General features: G+C 42.9%; 1 protein-coding gene across 2 annotated transcripts in view; it reads left to right on the top strand.

Annotated features, from left to right (window-relative positions):
* The window catches only part of ITPKB (inositol-trisphosphate 3-kinase B), a 163940-nt gene that overhangs the window by 109929 nt on the left and 29284 nt on the right, over nt 1-24727 (top strand). The gene's annotated exons all lie outside the window — the stretch shown is intronic.

The raw sequence follows: 24727 nt of genomic DNA, 5'->3' as shown, positions 1-24727 counted from the left end.
GGCCATAAAACGGTTTTAAGCTTTAATGGCTTAAAAAGGCACTGAGACTTTGGGGACATTCTGTACTAACTTAGCTTGTGTGACCATGGTCAAATTATTTAAACTCCCTGGACCATCACTATTTCATCTGTCAAATGGGGATAATACCACTTATGCTATCTATCTCCCAGAGTGGGGGTGAAAGGGAGCTGTAAACATTAAAGGGCTTTGGAGATAATGAGTAGTGTTTATTTATTGGTCCACTGATGCTTTTGAAGTGGATCCTTAAGTAGGCAGATTACTAAGAGGAAACTGTTGGCTGTTAGTACCCAATGGTTTAAGACTAAAGGGTTGAATGAGTTTTTCCCTACTGGATGAAATGGGACAGTGCCAGAGGAGGCAGCCTTAAGTCATCCCTGCTCTGATAGAATAGGAAGTAAAGTTCTCTCTTTCAATTCATTCATTCATTCATTCATTCATTCATTCACTCCTATCCACCTTTGCTTGTCCTAGATAATCAGACACCTGGAATGATGATCTCATACTTGCTGTTGGTCTTTCTGATTTAACAACTATACCTCTGGTTTAGCTCACAGAGTTTTTGGCCTCCTTCTCAGCCTTTTGTGGTGTATAGAAATTGTCTGTTTTTTTCAAAATCTGGATATTTATAGCAATCTGTAATCACCTGAGTGTGAATATTCCTGCTGATGACTGATGATGATTTCTACACTGATGAGCAAAGACTCAGGGAGGACGTGAACATTGTCTTCGAGTATTTGAAGAGTTGTTGTATGGAAGTGATTAGACTTGCTGTGGTTGGTACCCTTAGGGATCTTGTACCAGGAGCAGTGTGGGGGGAAGGGGGAAGATGCATCAAGGTATAGTCAAGCTCAACATGAGGAAAAACTTACACTTAGAGCTATCCAAAGGTGGGAAAGAACACTCCAGGAGGGAGTGGATTCGATCTCCTCCCACCCCACACTGTAAAAGAAAAAAGAGGAAGGAAGGAAGGAAGGAAAGAAAGAAGGAAGGAAGAAAGAAAGGAAGGAAGGAAGAAAGGAAGGAAGAAAGGAAGGAAGAAAGGAAGAAAAAGAAAGAAAGAAAGGAAGAAAGAAAGAAAGAGAGAAAACTGTTGTAACAAATATACAGAGTGAAACAAAACAAATTTTCACTTTGGTGGTATGCAAAAACATGTCTCATTCTGCAACTTGAGTCAGTAAACTCTGTTGGGAGTGGGTTAGGCTGTATGCTTCATCATTAGTCCTTTGGAATTGTGTTTGGTCATTCCACTGATCAGAGTTCTTAAGTCTTTCAAAGTTACTTGTCTTTACCATTTAATAAGTATTTGTTAAGCAACTACTGTGGTCTAGGCACCATGCTAGACACTAGGGAGAGAGGCAGGAATGAGGCAGTCCTTGCCTTCAGAGGGCTTGCATTCTTTCAAGGGAGAAAGGATATACACATAGAAATATGTGCAAAATATTTAAAATAAATACAAGTTAATTTTGGTGGGGAGGCACTGGTAGTGGTGAGGGTCAGGAAAGGCCTCATTCAGGACATGGTGTTTGGGCTGAACGTTGGAGGAAAGTAGGCATTCCAAGGGGTGGAGATAAGGAATCAGTCAGTCAACAAACTTTGAGTCCTTACTGTGTGCCAGGTACCATGTGAAAAGTACTGGAAGTTTGTTCTAGAAATGAGAAATTGCCTACCCAAAGATACAGAGATGAATCGTAATGTTGTATATGAGGAACGATGAGGCCAGTTTGTCAAGACAATAGAATTTATAAAGGGGAGGGATATTTATTAAGCTTAGAAGGTTAAGGCAGTAAGCATTTACTAAACACCTACTGTGTGCCAAGCACTGTATGTACCAAGTGCTAGGGATGTAAATACAAGCAAAGAAAAAACAGTACCTGTCCACAGGGAGCTTACTTTCTAATTTCGGGAAGACAACCTACAAAACAGAAGTGAAAAGGGAGGTGTAGGGAGAAAGTACCCTCATGTTGGGATGTGGCGTTGATTTCTAGAAAGTCAGAAACGGAGCCAGGAGAATGGAGTATCCTTCCCAGGTTTCTCCACAAAATAGAGGCCCTCGGAATAATAATTCACCATTGGGGAGAAGAGGCTGGCATTAGCAGAAGGATACTCCAGGGTGAGGAGGTCTTAGGTGGAAAATCCAGGGTGAGACAGTAGCCAAGGCATGGTGGCAGAGTCTGGAAAGAAGCTGAGACGGGAAGGGAGGTTAAGTCCATGGTTATACAACTTGTAAGTGTCGAAGGTGGGATTTGAACATAGGTCTGTCTCTGTGACTCTAAGTATGACTTTGTACAACTTTGCATCCCTTAAATACAATTCATGTGCAAGTCAGGACATCACCCCGTGATGTCATTGGTCCTTTTTGAAAGGGAAGGACCAACAACAACAACTTCAGTAGGCCACACTGCCCCTCTAGATGATGAGTATGGTTTATGTAATTAGAGGAGAGATTCTAGGCAGGAACATCATGAATGTAAATAAAATGGGAAATAAAACTTCATGTGAAAATAGAAGAAGAAAACCTCCTTGGGAACTGAATTGAAATTAGAAAGCAACAGTACCATGTACCCTCCTACCTCTTCAGTGAGCTTTCGTGAGAACTTCACTTATTGCTCTATTTCAAGGATCCATGTTTTCATTGGCGTAGCTGTCCCCTGTCAGTGAGCTAAAACCCCTACCACGCCTAGGCCGAGTAGGTGGTTTGTGAAAAGTTCATCAGCCTACAGCCAAGCTGGTGATGAGCCATTCTGAACTCGGCTAGTCTAACCTTCAGGCTCAACACTGTCCTTGAGCCGCCTCTGACTCAAAGCCTTTTGAGCTTGCTTGGTCCAGCTAGAACTTGGGCTTTGCTGACCCAGCCTTCCAGAGTCCAGGGTCACTGTCACACTCCGGTGGGACATCAGAGAAGGATTTTGGTAGAGGATTTGGTGAGGACACATGAAAGAAAAGACTTTCCAGGATTCTGACCCCCTCAGAGAACAGCGCTTCATCCCAGCTTAGAGGTATCGACTGTGGGGGCACCCAGTGGAGTGAGGGGAATCAGTCAGTCAACAACCAGATATTATGTGCCTTCTATATGGTGGGCATTATTCTAGGAACTAGGGCTACAAAGACAAATGAAATGAGCCCTGACTCTGAGGAGCTTCTGTTCTATCAGAGGCTTCAAAAGGTACATATATAAATACATGCAAAATAATTACAAGATGAACGGGGGTTGGGCTTTCCTAGTAGCTAAGATTATTTGAGAAAGGTGTGACTGTCTGGTTGGATGGATTGTCTGGAGGATAATGGTCTGGTTGAGTATTAAAGAAAATTAGCAAAGAGGAAAAGGTGAGGAGAGAGCAAAAGAGCCAATTTGGCTAGATCATAGACTATGTGAAGGGGCAGAAAGGCAGCTGAGACCAGAAGAGTGGACCAGAACCAGAGTTTGGAGGACTTTAAATGCTAAACAGAGGAAATTGTTTTTAACTCTAAAAGATAATAGGGAGCCATTGCAGTTTATTGAGTAGGGATGTGACACGATCAGGCTCATTGATTACATTTTTAAAATAATTTAAATATTTAATTATTAATTAAATATTAAACATTAATTAGATATTAAAATAATTTTAAAAGGTAATTAAAATTACTTTGGGAAAGTGTGTGGAGATTGGATAGGGTAGAAACTTAGGCTGGGAGACCAATTAGGAGGCTGCCACAATAGTATAAATAGAAGCTATTACAACAGCCCAGGTGAGGTAGATGGAGCATCTAGGTGGCACGGTGAATGGAGTGCCAGGCCTGGAGTCTGGAAGACTCATATTCCTGAGTTCAAATCTGGCCTAGTAGCTGTGTGACCCTGGGCAAGTCACTTCACCCTGTTTGCCTCAGTTTCCTCATCTGTAAAATGAGCTAGAGAAGGAAATGGCAAAACCACTCTGATATCTTTGCCAATAAAACCCCAAGTGGAGTCATGAAGAGTCAGACATGACTGAAACGACTCAACAACAACAAAGTTGAGACAGTTGGGTCCTTTTTAGGGAGAAAAGTGGTTATTATAAGCTCATTCATTCAATAAACATTTATTAAATGCCTACTATATGCCAGGCACTATGCTAAGTGCCAGGGATAAAAAAAAGTCAAAGGACAGTCTCTGCCCTCGAGGACCTTACAATAAGTGATAATAAACAGAAAAGTTTATAAAAGAAAGGAACCTAGTCTTAGGATTGGGAATCCTGCTCGTATGACATCACGAAAACCCTTTGGTTTAATTATTCCGATCCATCTTGCCTCCCTCCCTCCAGTTCTCCCTGGGGCTCTGAGGAGCTCATTTTTGGCAGGAGCTGGGGTTGGCCCCGCATGGTTTCCAAAGAGGATACCAAGCCTCCTCTACCTGCATGGGCTTGCTCAGGGGCTGGAGTCATACCATCTGCTCAGTGAACGTGGAACATAATGAACAAAGTTGGCCCTCCTCTTCTGTCTCCTGGGAGAGGCATAAGGCTTTTCCCTTGAGAGGGAAATAATTATCACTAGGGAAACCCTAACTACTTTTTTGGAAAGGCCAAAAGAAGAAGAGAAAGAAAAAAGCATTTTCCCAAACATGGAAAACCCAGTGGCTTTTTCTCAGACTTTTGTAAGCACAGAACAAATAAGTTGACACCGAGTGAACCTTCCCTGGGCAAACCTCATCCTCCATGCACTTTTGGGGCTTTGTTGAATGTGGCTTTGCTGAACACTTCTATGAAAAAATTTCTGGGAACAGACTCTGAGGGTAGGTTGTGTCAGTATTCTTCTCTTACCCTGAAGGTCATTTACTGACAAAGCATTGGCTGTGTGAGATGTGTCCTCATTGTGGCTGTTAGTCCGAACTTGGAGCCTCTTCTCCTTCTCCCTCCCTTCTTTCCTTCTCTTCCCTCTCCTCTTTCCCTTCTCCTCTCCTCTCCCCTCTTCCTTCCTCTCCCCTTCTCTTCCTTAATACAGGTGAGCAAAATAAAACAAAATAAACAATAAACAAACGAACCAAAATAAAACAAACAATAAACAAAATACATGAAATAAACAATAAGCAAAATAAATAAAACAATAGACAAAATAAACAAATGAGCTAAATAAACAAAAAACAATGAACAAAATAAACAAAGTTATATTGAAAAGGTGAGATGAATGAGAGAGAAGATGGAAAATTAAAACCCAAGCCTAGGAAAATAGACTTAAGGATAAGAACCTATAATACCCCCTCCCCCTTTTTGTCCCATTAGCAAAACTACAACATTAGCAAACCCTAAGTTTGCTAAACACACAATTTGTCACAGAATGGTAGATTTGAAAGAGGCCTTACAGGTTATTAGGTCCAACCTCTTCATCCAAGTTAGTGTGCATTTATAAACTGCCTATTCATATAAAAGGTGTTATCTTTGGTGTTGAGGAGATAAAAAGATTTAAAAAATGACCCTTCCTTTTAGGAACTTACAGAAAAAGAAAAGAAATTTACATGATAACTTTATCATATATTTAAAAGGAATAGCAAGTTGTACATAATAGATTTGCAGTTTCATGTGCAATCATTTTTATTATACTGTGTTATAGAAATGCTTGTTTTATTCTATAAATTAAAAATAAAATAAATAAAAAAGCGAAAAAAGAAACAACGTATGATAAATATCATTTAGTCAGTCAACCAACAAAATTTATTAAGCCCCGCTATAGTATGTGCCAGGACAGCTAGGGGGTCAAGTGGGTAGAGTACAGCTTTAAGTCAGGAAGACCTAAGTTCAAATCCCACTTCTGACACTTACCAGCTGTGTGACCCTGAGCAAGTCATTTAACCCAGTTTGCCTCAGTTTCCTCATCTGTAAAATGAGCTGGAGAAAGAAATGGCAAACCAGTATCTTTGCCAAGAAAACCCCAAATGGAGAGTTGGACACACCTGAAATGACTGAACAACAAAAACTATGTGCCAAGAACAGTACTAGGCACTAGGGACATAAGTACAAGGAATGAAACAGTATCCATTCTCAAGGAGTTTACATTCGAACGTAGGTATTAAGAAGTACATGTCTAAAGTGAATAAATCCAAATAAATACGAAGTAGTTTGAGAGGGAGGATGCTAGCATTTGCGGGGGATTAGGAAGGGCTTCATGCAGGAGATGATGCTTGAGCTGCTGCATCTTGAAGGAGAAGGGGAGTTTAGCTCTGTGAGGTGGTGGTAAAGATGAGGGAGGGCATTCCTGGCAGGAGGGCCTGAAGAAACAAAAGACAAAAGACCAGAGATGAGAGGAACTAAGAGATAGGGAGAAGAAAGATAGGTCAGAGCCAGCCTGTGTAGGACTTCAAAAGCTAAACAGAGGAGTTTATATTTTATCCTAGAAACCATGAGAATTGGTTAAACAGGGAAGTCAGGTGGTCAGCTATTACAAAGTAGGAAATGATGGAGACAAAAGAGGGAGAAGCAGGCATTGATCTCTAAGAAAACTGGAAGGTCATAAGGGAAGACTTCATGGAGGAGGCATCACTAGAGCGAAGCCTAGGAGGGAGAGAGAGATATTAAAAGGGGGAGATGAAGATGGAGTACATTCCAGGCATGGGGAATAATGGCTTATGCCAAGGCACGAGGACAGGAGACAGAATGATGAGTTCCATTAGGCAAACAGCTTTGGCTGGAACAGTGAGTGCGTGAGTGCGTGAAGGGGGTTGTAGGAAACAAAGCTGGAGAGAAAGGTAGGTTGGAGCCAGACTGTGGAGGTTTTAAATGCCAGGCTATGGAGTTTGTATTTCATCTTAGGCAGAGAGCTGCTGGAAGCTGTTGAGAAGGGAAGCGACATAGTGAGAACTGTGAGTTTAAGAGGGTTATTTTTGTAGTTGGGTGAGAAATGGATGGGGGAAGGATGGGTGGGAGACAGGGAGAGCAGTTGGTAACTATTCTAATAATTTTTGAGTAGGAGGGGCGATGGGAACCCCAATGGTTTAAGAGGAGGGGAGGTGGGAGCCCCAATGGTTTGAGAGCAGGAGGGGCAATGGGAGTCCAAATGGTTTAAGAGCAGGAAGAGTAATGGAAGCCCCAGTGGTTTAAGAGCAGGAGAAGTGATAGGGGCCCTAATAGTTTAAGAGTAGGAGGGGTGATGGGAGCCTCAGTGGTTTAAGAGAAGGAGGGGAGGTGGGAGCCCCAATGGTGTAAGACAAGGAGGGGAGATGGGAGCCCCAGTGGTTTAAGACAAGGAGGGGAGGTGGGAGCCTCAATGGTTTAGGAGCAGGAGGGGCAGTGGGAGCATGAATAGGGGTGGAGGAGAAGTGCTAAGATGTGAATAATGCATGTGGAAGTAGAATGGACAGAACCTGGCAACCAAATGAATGTGGGAGTTAGGGTTGAAGGAAGACTCCAACAGGACTGAGGTTTCAAGCCTCACCCCTAGAATGTGGTTCTTCACGTTATGTCAAAGCACAGCTCCCAATATGTGAGATGACATGTGCTTTTTTCCAAACTCAGGCCAGATTGCCTCCTCCAGCCTGCTCGGTCCTGTTGCGGCTCTTTTGACACAATCAGGGCATCTTATTGTCTAGCGTGGATTTGGCCCTCCGTAGCTAGCCGGATTCCTCTGGGTCTGCCTGAGCTTTGAAAAGAAGGGAAGCAGGGGAAGGAATAGGGAGCTCCTTACAGAAGGTGGGACTTGAAACAGGGGGTGAGGAGGAGGAGCATTCCAGGCACAGGGGGGCTGCTGGTGAAAAGTCCTGGAGTTGGAAGATAGAGTGTCCTGTGGGAGGAGGAGGGGAAGGAAAAGGAGGGAAAAGGGGAGGAGGGGTGGGGAGCAGCTCTGGGAAAGAGATCAGCTTTAAACAGAAACCAGATGGCAAGGGGGTGGGGGTCTAGCTCCCTCCAGCCCTTGACTTAAGGGGCCGAGAAGCAGTCCTCAGACAGTCTTCGCCTGTGGGGAGGGGAAGCTGAGAGAGAAGTTTTCTCTTTTGGGGTAAGCTTTAGATTTCCAGAAGTTCTTTATAGAGAGCTGTAGCCTCTGAAATAACCCAGGCATGGGCCGGGAGTGTGAACATGACTGATGAATCTTCCTGGAACCTTTCACTGTTTTTCAGGATCATCATTGACAGAGTTTATATGGGCAAGGCTCCCATCTCCCATGAGGTTTATCAAAGCCTGCTTTCTCTCCTTCTCCAAGAGTTTGGGATAACTTGACCAGATTACTAGCCCTTGGATCAATAGGCATTTATTAAGTGCTCCTTGTATGCCATTGTGCCAAGTGCAGGAGATTCAAAGAAAGGCAAAAAACGAGTCCTGCCCTCATGGAGCTGACATTCTAATGGGGGAGACCACCTCCAAACAACCATGTACATACAAGGTCTATACAGGCTAAATCAGAGTAATCTCAGAGGGAGGGCCCTAAGTGGGAGGGGAAGCTGCTTAAGGCTTCTGTAACAACAATGTTACTTGCCACTACTGTGGCTGTGTAATACCAACAACATCAGCACACAGAAGGGCTACTAGACAGGTTCTTTGATCTGCTTTTCTAAGGAAAACAACTTTAAGGGGGTTTATAATCTTACTTTAATTAAGCATACACATATCATTCACTTAGTTCAGAGTTAAAAGTCAGCACCCTGAACTTCAGAGAAAACACAAACAGAAATTACAAGCAGAAATTATATAAACAGAGCAAATAACACAAATCAGCAGACAGGGCTTCTAACCATCTGTCCATGGCAATACATACATGGTTACCAGAGAGAGAAGCACCAACATCTGGGTTTTTAAAGCCAGGGGTGCTCCTTAACGGCTACCCAGAGTCTCATCTGGCCAAGTCACAGGAACACTCTTCTAATGAGTGAGCTCCAAGAAAAATGCTAACCGCAGAGTACGTATATATATATATACTTCTTCAGGGTCAGAGGGCGTCACAACCATGGGACTCAAACTCATGGTTTAGGCTTTCTTATGACTCAAGCAGATCATCAAAGACTTTTGATTGAAACAAAGGCAAGACTCAAAGGCACTTGATTGCCTTGGTGCTGAGAAGCACTCCAAAACAAAAGACAACAAAAAGTCCCACTTTACTTGCCATTACAGCCTCTTACAGGAGTGAAGACTTGAGTTGAGCCTTGAAGGAAGCCGAGAGATAGGGGTAAAGAGGAAGAACATTCCAGGCTTAGGAAGACAGCCAGTGAAAAGGTCTGGAGTTGGCAAGAATATTGTATGGGAGGAACAGAAAAAAAAAAAGTCCAGTAAGCCCTTTCAAGCTAGGAACTGGGTTTATAGATCTTTGTAACCCTCTACTTTATCCCCAAAGTGTTCTTAGCATAATATTTTGTACACATTAGAGTACTAGACTTGGAATTAGGAAGACTTGAGTTCAAATTCTGCCTTAGACACTTTCAGAGTCACACTCTGTGTGACCTCATCTGTGTAACCTCTATCTCACACATGGGATTATTGTAAGGATCAAATGAAATGAAAAAACCTTCAAATACTATGTAATGCTAGCTGCTATCATTTTTATTATTATTAATGTTAATATGGTTATATTTTGAGAAGCAGTGTTGTGTAGCAGAGTCAGGAAGATCTGGGTTCTAATCCAGTCTTTGACACCATCTACATGAATGGAGGGTCCAGCCTCTTAACATTTATTGGCCTCGGCTTTCTCTCCGGTGAAATGGAAATCATGATACCCTTCACAGAGTTGTGTGGATCAAATGAAATACTCTACGGAAAGGTTTCGAAAACCTTCAAGCCCTATATAAATGTCAGCTATTATTAGTAAGTACTTAATACAGATTTGTTTGAATTGAATGTAGTTCTTGGCTCAGCCTGTAGGCCAGTCAGTAATCCATCAGCAAATATTTATTGAGCCTTTAGTATGAGCAGGGCCCTGGCTAGGGGCTCTCAGGGGCTAGCAGCATAGGATGGGTTCCTGCCTCGAAGAAGCTTATAATCTATTATAAGCTGAGAGGCAAGACTCTCAGAAAAAGAAAGTCATTGAAGGCTAAGTGCTAAGTGGACGGTCCAGACACCAAGTACTCTAAAGAAGGAAGACTGAAAGTGTTGCCTCCTCATTTTAAAAACGAAAGTAATGAGAGTACCTACCTTGCAGTGTTCTGAGGACCAAATGAGTTTTGGAAGGATACGTAAATATGTGCATATGACATATGTAAAAAGCTTTGCAAACCTTAAAGCACCTAGGATCATAAATGGTGGTCCAGTGGAGAGGACCATGGGCCTAAAGTCAGGAAGCTTTTGTTCAGTTGTTTCAGTCATGTCTGACTCTTCATGACCCCATTTGAGGTTTTCTTGGCAAATGTACTGGAGTATCCTTCTCTATCTCATTTTACAAATGAGGAAACAAACAGGATTAAGTGGCTTGCCCAGGGTCACACAGCTAGTAAGTGTCTGAGGCCAGATTTGAACTCAGGAATATGAGTTCTTCCTGACTCCAGGCTTGGCACTCTATCCACTGTGCCACCTAGCTGCCCAAGAGGTCAGATACCTGTGGGCCAAATGTACCCTTGAGGATCCTTAGTGTTGGAGAGCCAGACTAAGAAGCAAGAGAAGGAGTCAGCAGCCGGTCACAACAGTGGAATGAAGGAATGAAAGACTAGGCCTTAGGAGACTTGGAATCCTGGCTCAGCCACTTAAGGTGGGCTTGACCTGAAACCCATTGCCTCTGCAGGCCTCAGTTTCCTCATATGTAAAATTGAGGGGGTTGTTCTAACTGATCTCAGAGGTCTGCTGTAGCTTTAACAACTTGTGAATCTTTCAGATGGGAGACTTTAGGTTTAGAACTTGGAAACAACAGGCAGGAAGAGTGGGGGAGTAGATGGACTAAGGTATTAAGGGAATGGGGCATGTTTTTTGGCTTTCTTCCTGCCATCTGCAATGGCCAGCTCTAGAGTAAGCAGTTTGCTCCAGGATTAGCATTCAAATCAATTCAACAAACATTCTAAAAGCCTGGAATTTTTTCCTTCCTCATTCCCTCCTCCTTGCTTCCCTGAAGCCTCAGCTAAAATCCCAGTTTCTGTAAGAAGACTTTCCCAATCTCCCGTAAAGCTTGGGCCTTCCCTCTGTTGATTGTTTGGGCTAGAGCTTGTTTGTACATGGCTGTTTATAAGTTGTCACCCCCATTGGAGTTCAAGCCCTTGAGAACAGGGCCTCTCTTTGTGCCCTTCTTTGAATAGCCCAGCACTTACCACAGTGCCTGGCACATAGTAGGTACTTAATAAATGCTTATTGACTTGATCAGCCAGAATGCTAGGCAACAAAGAGAATACAGAGATGGAAGCAGTCTCTAGCAGGACACTGAGTGGAATCATTTGATTCGGAATCAAAGGGCCTTGGTCCAAACTCTAGCTCTACCACTTACAATCCTGGAATTATAGGCAAGTCATTTAACCTCTGTGCCTCAGTGTCCTTATTTGTAAAACATGAGGTGGGCCCTGAGACTCAGTGAGCTTTGAAGTCTCTTTCAGCTCTAACTCTGCAATGCTGTGATTAATCAAGACAAGATAAGCTGTCCCTAGAACCTTACCCAGTTCCAGTATCATCTGTCCATGTGAAACCAAAGGGAGGCACCTTTTGTTAAAGAGCTGAATCCCTACAGAAGTGAGTGGGTAGGAAAAGGTCCTCTCTTGTTCTCTCCTAGTAACAGACACCGTATAGGAAGGCGTGTGGCCCCTGGACCCCTAAATCAGTCCTTCTTCCTCATCCTTTAACACCCTTCCACCCTCCCCAGTTCCCTACTTACCTGCCATGTGGAAGACAAAGACCGGAATTTAAGGTGAACCCCATTAGTGATTTTATTTGTTTGAACTCAGTGGTTCCCTCCACCCTTTCTGGGCATCTGCCTAAGCTGTCCCAGGGGAGCAGGTGAAGAAGGATGGGGTGTTCCCTAGAGGGAACCTCAGGATTTTACCTTTAGGCAAACACTAGCAGTTAATTCAGTAAGGCAGACACACCTGAGCTCAGCAGATTCGGGTGGGATGAATTGAGCCCTTTAGCTTCTTGGCATTCTTGACCCGATAGGAAATTAAGTACTCCCCCCCAACTCCTTTAGTGTCCCCATGGTAAGATTTTCCCTCCAAGAGTGCTTGATGAGCATCGAGGGCAGGAGGATGAATTGCCATGTTTTTCTCAGTACACAGTGTTGTCAGTGGAAACCTCTGGTCGGGAGAGAGGTTGGGTTATCTGTCCTTCCTCTCCTCCCATTGAGCTGAGTGTGTTGAACCTATCTAGCCCCTAGGGCTCTGACCCTCTCTTAAATTGGATTCAAATTTGCCCTTGGGACTAGAAGTTGTGGGAAGGGAAGGAAGAGATGGGCAGATGAGATATTGTATGTTCCCAATAATAATAGCACATTATCAGAGCACTTTAAAATGATTTCCTCATAACAACTCTGTAGGTAGGCAGTACAAGTATTATTCCTGTTTGACCAGTGAAGGAACTGAGGCTCAGAGAAGTTCTAGTGACTGGTCCAGGGGCACTCAGCTCCTAGGTGTCAGGCTCCAGACTGGAGCCCAGGTCCTCTGACTCCAAAAGCAGTGCTAATGTGTGTAGATGTGTTTATGTATCTGTGCTCAAATGAGGTGAGGATTTGTAATTTCCTGAGCTGGTGGGAGAATGGGGGTAGACACAAAACTGGAATAGCTAGGTTTCTTTTGGAGGAAAACTGCTCTTGTACATTAATGTTTTTTAAAAATCCCTTTTCCTGAGAACCTTTCCCTTTTCTCAAGTTGTTGTAGTGTTGTGGCTTTTTTTCCCCCTTTTCACCAATTTTTTTCCCTGCTCTCTCTGAATATTTTAGCTTCTGCAAAGTCAGGTGCTGGAGCTTAGCATGAGAGCCTTCTCTGGATACGAGCTCTCTCCCTAGTACTCCACCATGCTTCTTCTTTCTCTGGATTCCTCCTTAGTGTCCAAGGGTTACCTCCGGTCTTTGTCCTTTCCCAAGTTCTGGCCTCATCCAGAGTTCAGCATGAAACTTTACATCTGCCCCAGAGAGGAATGCTGGCCACCCTTCTTAGGTCCTAGGATGGTCAGTGAGGTCACATCGGCTAAGTATTTTGGGTGGAAGTCAGCATGGAACACAGCACAGGGCTAAACAGAAAAAAGATTTATGCTGTGATGCACTCATCCAGGGAGTGAGATGGCTTTGTGCAGATGGGAGTTTGGAGGCAGGGAATTTTGGTTGAATTTTAAAGAGAACATGTGAGAAGATCTGTTCTACTGATGAAAAACAACCCTTTTTTTCACTATCGAAGTGGCTCCTGCCAACCTAGATTGCTGGAGCTGTAACTTAAAGTGGTGAGCAAAGATGGTATAGGAGAGAAAGCACTTGAGTGGGGAGCCAGAAGACCTGATTGTAGGGCTACTTGGCTGTTTCTTTACCTCACTGAGTGATCTTGGGCTGTCTTCTGGGCCTCAGTTTCTTTAGCTGTGAAATGAGGGAGTTGGATTGGAATAGATGATCTTTTAGGTACTTGTAGTACTAGCATCCCAAGAATCTATAAATGGCTGTTATTAAGTAAGTAGAACTATTATTCTTCTATGATTAGGTTGGCTGATTGCCAACCAAACCTCAGAAATCTAACAGGGGCAACTAGCTTTGTCCATTTACCAAATATCAGTTAGAGGCTCTATCTGCAGGGACTTGTTTTTCCCCTTTTCCTGGTTAGTTTCTGAGTTGTATATGAAAGCCATTTGTATTTCAGGCCCCGGACCATATACTCTCTGCTCTCTGTCCTGCCCTCCCTAACTCTGGCTTAGCTTCCCCCTGTCTCTATCTCTGCTCAATCAGTGCTTTCAGCTCTGCTACCAGGTGACACAAGGTGTAGGCTCATCCATGAATCAGATCAGAGAACATTAAAAGGTCCAGGCTCTGTGGCTTGGATTACAGTTGGTCTTGATGACCACACACAGCACGCGCTGTATTGTGGGGGGTTCTTAAGAGCACTTCTAGAGAGGGAACAAGGTAAGACAACCAATAGTCAATGTACCTTACTTATGGAATGGGGTTTTCATTCCACATTTGTTCTGACAATCCCTTATGCCGCTATAGATAGCCATTCCCTTCTCCTTCCAAAGACCAGTCACATCTTGTTGAAGTCCTTTAATTCAAGAACCAGTGAAGTGGTACCTCCTCTATGAAGATCTCTTGGATCTCCCCTGTTGTCAACAGAGAGTGATTTTTCCTTTATATTTTTCCTAGCACTTTCCCTGGATCTCTCCTTTGCACTTTCCCCAACCTCTCTTGTATCATAGTTATTTGGGGTCATCTCTTGGGATCTAGTGGCTGGAAAGGGACCTTAGACATTACCTAGCCCAACCTTTTTCTTATTTTTTTCAAATAAGGAAACTGGCCCAAGGTCACATGGACAAGTAAGTGAAACAGTCAGAATCTGAACCTAGGTCTTCAATACTCTCCATTCTTTCCCCTACTAAACCAATTGCCTTTGAGTACATCTTTCCTCAGTACCATCCCCCAGACTGGATTATAACATCTTTGAGAGCCAGCTCTGTATGGTATCTCAATGTTCTTATATCCCAAGACCTGGCGCTCTGCCCTATACACAGGAGGTTTAAGAAATGTGGAATGGAAACCTCATTGCCATAAGTAAGGTACATTGGCTCTTGGTTTTCTTACCTTGTTCCCTCTATAGAAGCACTCTTAAGAAACTCCCACAGTAGAGCTCAGGCTGTGTGTGGGCATAAAGGCCAATTGTAATCCAAACCACAGAGACTGGAAGTTTTAATATTCTCTAGTCTGATTCATGAACAAAGCCTATACTTTGTGTCACCTGGTAGCAGAGCTGGAAGTCCTGACTTAGCAGCCCCATAGTGTATTTCAAGGCATTGGCATCTTGTTAAGAACTGTTTTTCTGATGGGCTACAGGCCACCTCCAGCCTAAGTAATTATTGCTTAAGCTCCACCTGGGCAGGGATACCCATCCAGCCAGGGTTGACTGCCCAAGGGAAACAGCTTGAATGAATCTTCTTATATGTCTCTCCTCCCTCTGACTTCTATTTCTTATCTAGCTATCTGAGATCTGAAAGAAGTTCTCTCATACCAGCTGTACCCACTCTGCCCACACTTGTTGACAGTGTCAACCACTGATAGATTGTATTTATCACAGTGGTTCCAATATAAGTGCTTATTACCATTGCCTCCTCATTGTAGTCTGGTTAGCATTAATAAGTTTAGGGACTGTGCCAGTTTGCACAATGTGAATATATACACCTATGCGAGTGACTCAGAATGCTCCTGGGTTTGTTTGGGTAGGTGATCTTTTGGGACAAGTGAGTGTTTTCTGGCTGGGAAGTATAGGGTCCTTTTAAGTTGATTTGGAAATGGGCAGCAAAAATATTTCCTGTTCCTCTCTCTACCACATTGAGTGACAGTTATAAGAAAGTAGTAGGGGAGATCAGTAGCTTTTTGTCATTCACTGGAAAGCAGGCCAACTAGAGGACCCACAGGAGACCCACTGCCCCTGAAAGACCTTGGGCCCTGAGGTTTCCACTGTCAAGGTCCCTGCTAGCAGCTGCATGAAGACTGTCCTGAGGCAGCTGGCAGATTGGTGGGTGACAGAGAGAGAGGGTTGCCTTCCAGGAGAGCAGGCAAGTGATTATTTCTAGGATTACTTTGAAGATGCTGGAATGCTGAGGATTACTGTTTCCTGGAAAATCCTACCTTATTCTAAAAATAGAAGTACTTGAAAAAGTAAGGTTTCATAAATTTAGAGCTGGGAGAGTTCTTGAAGCTCATCTATTCCAGAGCTCTCATTTTACTGATTAGAAAATTCAGTGACTAGTCCAAGGTCAACACAAGAGTAAAAGTGACAGCACTTAGGTCATCTGTCTCCAAATCCAGCATTTTTCCCCACTGGCCCACACTGGTCCTTGGGAGGACTTTCTTTTTCTTAGATTCAAGACTAGTGGGTGAAAGGTTCCCCCCAGTTCTAATACCATGAGGGGTCAGATAGGGAGAGGAAAAAGTCATGGTGACTCAAGTCTACTCAATGGCTTTCCACTGCCCCATTCCATTGTCTTAGCTCTCAGACCTAGAGGAAGATGGGCAGGTAAAAGCTTTCTCAGAACCCTGGCTTTCTTGAATACGGGGCTGGAGAGAGAGAAAGACAGAGACAGAGAGGGAGACAGAGACAGAGAGACACACACAGAGAGAGACACACACAGAGACACATACAGAGAGAGAGAGAGAGAGAGAGAGAGAGAGAGAGGGAGAGAGAGAGAGAGATTGAGAGCGAGAGGTTTCATCTGGGAAACTTTCTTTGGCATTGTCCAGGGAACAGTTGTTACCTGAAGCAGGTTTGGTCCCTCGGGCTCAGTAATGTAGGTTTCTGTGAGTACTTATAGAATCCTTTCTATCCCTTTTCTCCTTTCTTTTGGGCTGTTTGGATCTCAACCTGCAGACGTTTCCTCAGTAAGATTTCAAGAACATCTACACTGCCTTTTTGGTTTGGCAGTGAGCTCTGGCAGAACCCCGTGGTGCTGCTATTTTAAAACCAGAGAGGGGGAAAAACCCCTCTCTGTCTTTGCCAACAGATAGTAAAGAATTCTCCAAGAAAATAGTGAATAAATGCCTGCTCAGTTGAATTGAATAATTTCTGGCATTTATCTGGAAATGGAATATTCCATCCCCTCCAGCTCTGTTTAAGGCAGGGCTGCTTGGGGTTGGGAGGACTTCCATGCCTTTGGCCCTTTGGGGCCCATCTCCAGGTCTAACAAATGCTTCCTCACGGAGGACTGGGAAAAGTGAAGCTGAAATTGGAAAAAAGCCCTAAGCACTCAGAACTTAGCTATGTTGGGAGGGAATTGGATTGTTTCCAAATAGACTCTGGATACCTTAAAGTTTCAGGATAGAAGTATGTGTTCCCACCTCTTTCCTTTGCCCTCTTTCCCCTCTTCCAAGGAACCCTGGTCATTTGTCTCTTAACAGATATAAGAGCATACACAAGCATTCATAATCTGAAACACCCTCACAGCTCTCAGACTATGTCCTTTCCCTGCAGAAATCTGAAGGATATGCTTCCCTCATTAGAATGGGAGGGAGATTGTTGGTAAGTGGGGATTCTTTGTATCTTCAGTACCTAGCACAGAGACTAGTATGTAGTAGGTGTTTAATAAATGATTGAGTGACTACCTTATCTATGAAATCCTTCCCTCTGTTCTTAGTCATTCCCCGATTCTAGGAATCCATTTGTGTGACATTCTTCTAACCCTCCTTGGATATCTAAAGAGAGCTCCATCAACTGTATCTAGCCTGCCTCCAAGATATCTGTCTTCATTCTTTTTAAAGCTTCCTTACACTTGACACCTAGTCAAGGCTCAGTAAATATTTCTTGAGTGATTCATTAGACTGACTGATCTGATTAAATGGGCCCAACCCCACTGCTGGGCAAGAATCTTTCTCACATGTTCCCTGGAGACAAAAGGCAGAAGAGATTAATCTTCTTATCCAACCTCATATAAGGTGCTGTTCCCCTGCTCAGAAACTGCCAGTGGCTCCTCATTATCTGTGAGATCAGAGCCAAACTCTTTGGTCCTGTATAATTTGGCTATACCCTATCCAGACAACCTCTTCACTGCTCCCAAAACCAGGGGCATGCCTGAAAGATCCTTCCTTGTTTTCTTGTTGTAGTTCAGTCATTTTCAGTCGTGTCTAATTCTTCATGACCTCTTTTGGGGTTTTCTTGGCAAAGATACTGGAGTAGTTAGCCATTTCTTTCTCCAGCTCATTTTACAGATGAGCAAAATGAGGCAAACTTGATTAAGTGACTTGCCCAGGGTCACATAGCTAGTAAGTGTCTGAGGCCAGATTTGAACTCATTAAGAAGAATCTTCCTGACTTCAACCCCAGCACTCTGCCAACTGTACCGCCTAGGTGCCCCTGCTCTTTTAATTTTTTTTCTCCTCTTTTTCTTCCTCTATACAAAGTCTGTCGATCCTTCATGGTCCAGCTGAGGTCCCACCTCTTCCATGGTGTCTAGACTGTGATCACTTGGAACATATCATCTCTGAATTAAAGGGATAAAGGCACAGTTAAAAACAAAGGAGACATATCTCATGCTTGCAAATTGTAATTTATTGATGTAGAAACAAAGGATACAGGGAGAGAGACACACTTACAATTCTAACCACCCAGAAGTCCAGCTTCTCATACTCTCAGGCTACATTTGCTGCCCACATTTAACTAGGAACTGGCCATCTCTGCCAAGTCTGCAGACTGACCCTAAGTAATCTCCTCTTCTCTGCTCCCTATCCCCACATTGCACATTCCTGTGTACCTAAATGCACCAACCCAAGGGAAGAAAATCCTATGTGCCTATACATCTACCAATCAGAAGTAAGCCAGTTAAGAGTATACACCTGAGGGACTTTTTTTTGGGGGGTGGTGGGGTGGAGTGGTGGTGATACTTAGTGAGTTTTGCCTTAAGGACTCACTAATCACTCTGTATAGTTCTGCATCAACCCTTGCCAGGAGGCCATATGTGACCAGACTGCCTCACTCCTTCAGCCCACCTTGATTTCCTTATCTGAAATGCTATGGCACTTCTTATCTATTCTGTTCATTTGACAATATATATACACTGCCATACATCCCAAAATGGGAGTTATGCTTACAGTCAGCATTTGATAGGTGATAGCTCAGGCACTGAGTAAATTTATGAAGTGCCTAATGTGCGCCAAATACTGTTCTAGGTGTTGAGAATGCAAAGGTTAAAAATGAAAGAATAGCTGCCCTCTAGCTTAAATTCTATTAGGGAAGATGAATATATGCATATATTTTTTTTCATATATGTGCAACTATATAAAATATATGCAAAATAGGAATTTAGGGGATCAGGAAGGCTTCATGTAAGTGGCAGTGTTTGAGCTGAGTTTTAAAGGTATCTAAGGATTCTAACTGGGCAGCTGTGTAATAATGTGTTCCGGGACTGGAGTCAGGAAAAGTCATATTCCTGAGTTTAAATCTGGCCTCAGACACTTATTAACTGTGTGACCCTGGGCAAGTCACTTCACCCTGTTTGCCTTAGTTTCCTCATCATAAAATGAGCTGGAGAAGGAAATGGCAGTTTGCCACTCCAGTATCTTTGCCAAGAAAACCCAAAAAGAGGTCATGAAGAGTTAGATACGACTGAAAAGCAACAACAAAGGATTCTAAGAGTCAGAGATGAGGAAAGAATGCATTCCAGTCATGGGGGAAGAGCCTGGGCTAAGACATGGAGACAAGAGATAGCAGAATATTATATGTGAGGAATAAGAAAGCTGGTTTGGCTGCTGTGTAGAATATGTATGTAATGTATATTAAAGCTAGAAATGTAGGCTGGAGCCAGGTTGTGAAGGTCTTTGAATGCAAACAAAGGAGTTTGTAGTACAGGTAATGGGGAACCAATGAGGTTTACTGAACAGGTAAGTGGCATGGTCAGATCTGGTATATTATTTAGCAGCCATGTAAGTATGGATTGGCAAGGATGGGGAGGGAGACCTGAGGAAGGGAGACCAATTAGAAGGCTATTGTACTCGTCCAGGAAAGACGTGACAAGGTGATGGGCGTGTGAGTGGACGGAAGGGGATGTATATGAGAGATCTTATGGAGATAAAAACTGATAAATAAGAAATTCAGGGACTTGATCCTTTACTTAGTTAACCTCACTTCCGCAGGTAGAAATTCTATCAAGATAAGGCACTTGCTAATGAAAAGGCCACCCAGTACAACATTACTACTTGTTTCATATGTGAATATCTTTTGTCCCCCTTTTCTCAACTATGGAAGGGATATGATATTTATACCTACTTCAAATCCCTTGGATAGATAAGATCTTCGCTTGAGGTCTCTGTATTTTTTTTAATAAGTTGGTAACTTTATTTCAATATAATTGGCTTCCTTTGTAATCTTAAGTATTTTATTTTATTTTATGCATGTAACAATAGTATTCTGAGAAGAGGTCCATTGGCTTCTCTAGATTTCCCAGAGTCCATGACACAAAAAAGGTAGAGAATCCCCATCTTATTTTATTTGGTGGGGGGAGGCAATCGGGGTTAAATGACTGGCCCAGGGTCGCACAGCTAGTAAGTATCTGTGGCTACATTTGAACTCAGGTCCTCCTGACTCCAGGGCACATGCTCTATCTGAGCACTACCTAGTTGTCCCAGCAAGTCCCTGTTTTAGAATCTAGAATGAATAAGTGAATACATCCATGAAGAGAAGAGAATGCATCCTCAGAAGAAAGCACACAGGATGAGATTTGCCTACATTCTTAAGTCTTTCTTCATTCATGCTTCCAAAATGGATTCTCTTTCTCTCTGTGTATCTTGGACTAAGTATGGTTGTAATTCCTCTGTTCTTTCTGACTTCCTTCAAATCCCAGCTAAATCCCACCTTCTACAACAAGCCTTTCCTGATTCTCCCTTAATTCAGCTGCCTTTCCTCTGTTGATTATCTCTGGTTTATCTCGCACACATTTTTTGTACATAGTTGTTTTACAGGTTTCACTCCCATTTGATGTGAGTTCCTTGACGGCAGGGACTATTTTGTTTGGTTTTGGCTGATTTTTGTATTCACAGCACTTACCATAGGGCCTAGTACATAGTTGGTGCTTAATAAATGCTCAGCCGGCTTGACTTGAACCTGGTCCAAGATGCAAACATGGGCCTTTGGCCTTCATGTTTCTAGAGAGCCAGGTTAACCCTGCCTCTGTTTGGGAAGAATTGAGGGTAGAAGAGCTGGACCAAGGTATGCATTTAATTCAAGGGCAGAATGAGCCAGGTAGTGGTTTCCCATGGACTTTTCCACCGGACCTGCCTTAATGGCTTCTAAAGGAGCGGGACAAATCACTGCTTGTCTCATCTTGTGTAATTAGGTTTTTCCATTGTTGCCCCTGTGCATTGTCTCCATGGATTGTTCCTGGAGCCTTCTGGGTTCCCAGATAAGAAATACCTCCGCCTTGGTTAGCTTTCTGTTTTTCTCCCCATCAGAAGAATCTAGAAAAAACAATTTTTTTTTCAGTAAAGGCCCAGCCCCTTTTATGGCAAAGTTTCCTCTAGTTCCTGCAAAGTACCTCCCTTAGTTTACATGAATAGTCCTTGGCCTTGGGATTAGGGGTTAATGTAATTGTGATGAAGATTGCTGCTTTCAGGAGGAAAGTTTCCCTCTCCTTGGGCAGATTCAAACTTTAACACTTGATGACTGAAACAGCTGTCTTTCAGCAAAAAGAGAAAAAAATATGGACCTATTAAGTAGGGTTTTTTTTTCCCCTCTTTTTTTTGTTTGTTTTAACCTTGGGATTCAAAACTCTCTGGCAGCTGAGATGCTTCCTACCATCTGGCAGAGCACTGGGTTCTGAGCCTACCCAGCTGCCTTCTGGGATTCCACATGGTGCTCTGACTTCTCCATTGTAATTGTTCTGTTCCATTTCTCAAGTCAAAATCCAGAAGAGCAGGGGATTTGCAATCAAGAGACCTTCTTTTGAAAACTAATTTTTCTTCTTTATTCCAGGGTCACCTTAGGACACTTAGGACATTTCATTTCTCTAGGCCTCTTGTTTCCCTATCCATAAAATGGTGGTTATGGCAGTAAGGAGGATTAAGGTTCTTTGCACAGCTAAATTCTATAAGAATTCAGTATAAGAATCCTATAAGAACTCAGGGAGCCCTTTAGTTAGCTCCACTGAGTAGATATCATCAGTGTCTCAGAGTATATACATACATACATACATACATACATGGATATCATCTCCATGCAGGAGAGGTCATCAGAGTATATACCATCTCCACCTAGGAAGTAGGTAAAGACCAAGTCTTCATTCCTTTATTTTTCTTTCACAACCCAAACAACTTTTGCCTTTTTATTTCTTTCTTCTTGCTGGTCTTGGGCCTTGTACCTCAATTATACCAAGTGTCTAGCCAATATAAGACTCATTCATGATAGGGCAAAGTGGGGCACATATGGCCTCCATTGTTGAAATATGGGATTTTGGACTGAAAAGGACTATAGAGATCATCCAGTCCCTGAACAGCATGGTACAGTGGGGGAAACAAAAAAGCTGGATTTGGAGTGCCAGAGTCTGAATCATGTGAGCAAGGGACTGAATCGTGTGACTTTGAGCAAGTCACATCTCTGGGTCTCAGTTTCTTCATCTGTAAAATGTGGCCCCTCAAGATAAGCTTAAGCATTTTTCTGGACTATACATGATTTGGGGTTAGCAAGACTGATTCATTTCAGAAAATACTTAAGAAACAGAATAGATGTATAGACCGCTCAGCTTATTATGGGAATGATGTGATAGGCTGTGTTTCCAGACTTCTTTCCATGAAATCCAGTGACAGTCTGGCCACTGGAACAATGAGAGGACCTATCTTGGAATATTATATCATAGTTACAAAGTTACACATTTGTTTATATACATTTCAGCTTTCCCATTAGAATGGAAGCTCCTTGAGGGCAGGAGCTCCTTTTGTCTTTTTTTTTTTTTGTATCCCTATCACTTAGCACAGAGCCAGGCATAAGGTAAATGCTTCATCATCATCACCATCATCATCATTATCAGTCATTAGTGCTTGTTGATTGCTGACTATTGCTTTTGAAACTGAAGTTCAGGCCTAGAGAAATCTCTCTGGTACCTTCCTCCTAAAGGAAGAAGCTGACAGATAGCGTGTTGCCTTCATGGAGTATTTACCAAGAGCTAGAATCCTGCCAGTAGGTTTCTCCTGAGGGAGCCACGGTGATGTGGATGGTTGGGTTTATATGGCTGTTTCTCTGAGGGGAAAGTGGGACACGGTGACCAGACGTCCTGAATTTTCTGGGACAGTCTTGACTTCAAATACATTGTCCCATCATCCCCAGAAAACATCTGAGTGTTCCAGAACGTCTGACATCTTGGCAGACCAACAGTAACTGAATGAATCGAGTCAGGAAGCACTACACTAAAAATATTCTTCACAGATAAAAGACTTAGACATGCAAAAAAAAAAGATAGAGAATCATAGGCTAAAGAAAACCATAGTTATTCATTAATTAGTCATTCAGTCCACAAACATTTGAGACATTAAAAAAAAGATAGAGGATCATAGGCTAAAGAAAACCATAGTTATTCATTAATTAGTCATTCAATCCACAGCCATTTATTAAGTGTCTGCTCTGTGCCAGGCACTAGGGGATAAAGACAAAAATGAAAACATATTTATGTTGGTCTATATTATGTATGTGTGATGTAATGGAAAGAAGAACTCTTGATTAAAGGACCCAAGTTCAAATCCTGACCCAGCTACTTACTAGCCAGGTAACTGTGGAAAACAAATAGCTTTATCTCTCTCAGGCACTGTTTCCTTAAATATAAAATGGACTCACACCCTGGCTTTATTTCCTCAAGCTCCCTGTTAGGCCCAGCATCCCTGTACTCTACCTCAACTCTGGGTAGCCAAGGGGCATCCCCCAAAAGAAGTTGGCCTAGGACATGTTGCCTAGCCAAGGAAGAGAGCTGAAGCCATTGAGAGCGTAAGAGGCCATTGTGAGAAAAGCACTTTGTAAATCTCAAGGCATTACATAAACATAGGGTATTGTTCTTATAACTACAAGCTGCTATGTCAATCAAGGGCCAGCTTTGGAGGAAGCCCTGGGTAGAAGTCCAGCTTCTAAGACGTATTATATGTGACCACCGTGCAGTGCACCTCAGGCAACCCTCTGAGACCCTAAGATGGAGATGAGTCACTCTCTAATCAGTACGCTGATCCAACAACAATTCCAGAGGACTCGTGCTGAGAAATGCTGTCTGCCTTCAGAGAGAGAGAAAGACAGACAGACAGACAGAGAAAGAGAGACAGACAGACAGAGATAACTGATGGACTCTGAGTGAGGATTGAAGCATACTTTTTTCCTGTCTTTTTTTGGGCAACATGGCTGATGTGGAACTATGTTTTGCATGACATCATATATATAATGAATATCATATTTCTTGCCTTCTCAGTGAATGGGGGAGATGGAGAAGGGAGGGAAAGAATTTGGAGCTGAAAATGAAAATAAAAAAACAAAGAGGAGTAGCTTATCTATATTGGGTTAAAGGAATTTCTCTAATGGGAGTTTGCTACACATGATGAAAATCACAAGTCCAGACTGAAAAAGAAGAAGGTGTGATATGTATGTGTTATCTGTCACGTGTCTATAGTTACATATGTAGTATGGAAGTACTTGGTACAAGTGTTACCATGTAGGTGCCGGTGCAATGGCTGACTCCGACATTTCAAGTTGTAAAGCCAGTGAATGTTTTTTCAGCACTGCGCGGGTGGGTTTTTTTTTTAAATATTAGGGGAAGAAAATTGGGAGAAGAAAACCCTTTATAAGAAAATATATCCCAATTTTTGGTCTGAAGAACAGTCATCACTAAAGTAAGGAAAAGAACATTGAAGAAGTATGGCAACCTGTTTCTAGCTTCATCATTTGTTCATGATGCAGCCCCGGGCAAACCACCTGATTCCTCTGGGCCTCAGTGAACTCATTTGTCAGATGAGAGTGAAGATTCCCACTTTCTCTGTATTCTGGTGAAGCACTTTTTGCACCTTGAGACTCATCAGGTCTACGGATACAGAGGGTGACCAACTTTTACTAGGGCCAGCTTTGGAGGAAGCCCTGGGTAGAAGCCCAGCTTCTAACACGTATTAACTATGTGACCACTGTGCAGTGCCCCTAGTCAACCCTCTAAGACCCTATATTAGAGATGAGTCGCTCTCTAATC

The sequence above is a fragment of the Trichosurus vulpecula genome, chromosome 4, assembly GCF_011100635.1.
Source record: "Trichosurus vulpecula isolate mTriVul1 chromosome 4, mTriVul1.pri, whole genome shotgun sequence".
Classification (NCBI taxonomy): domain Eukaryota; kingdom Metazoa; phylum Chordata; class Mammalia; order Diprotodontia; family Phalangeridae; genus Trichosurus; species Trichosurus vulpecula.
This window is presented reverse-complemented; position numbering and strand designations above follow the sequence as displayed.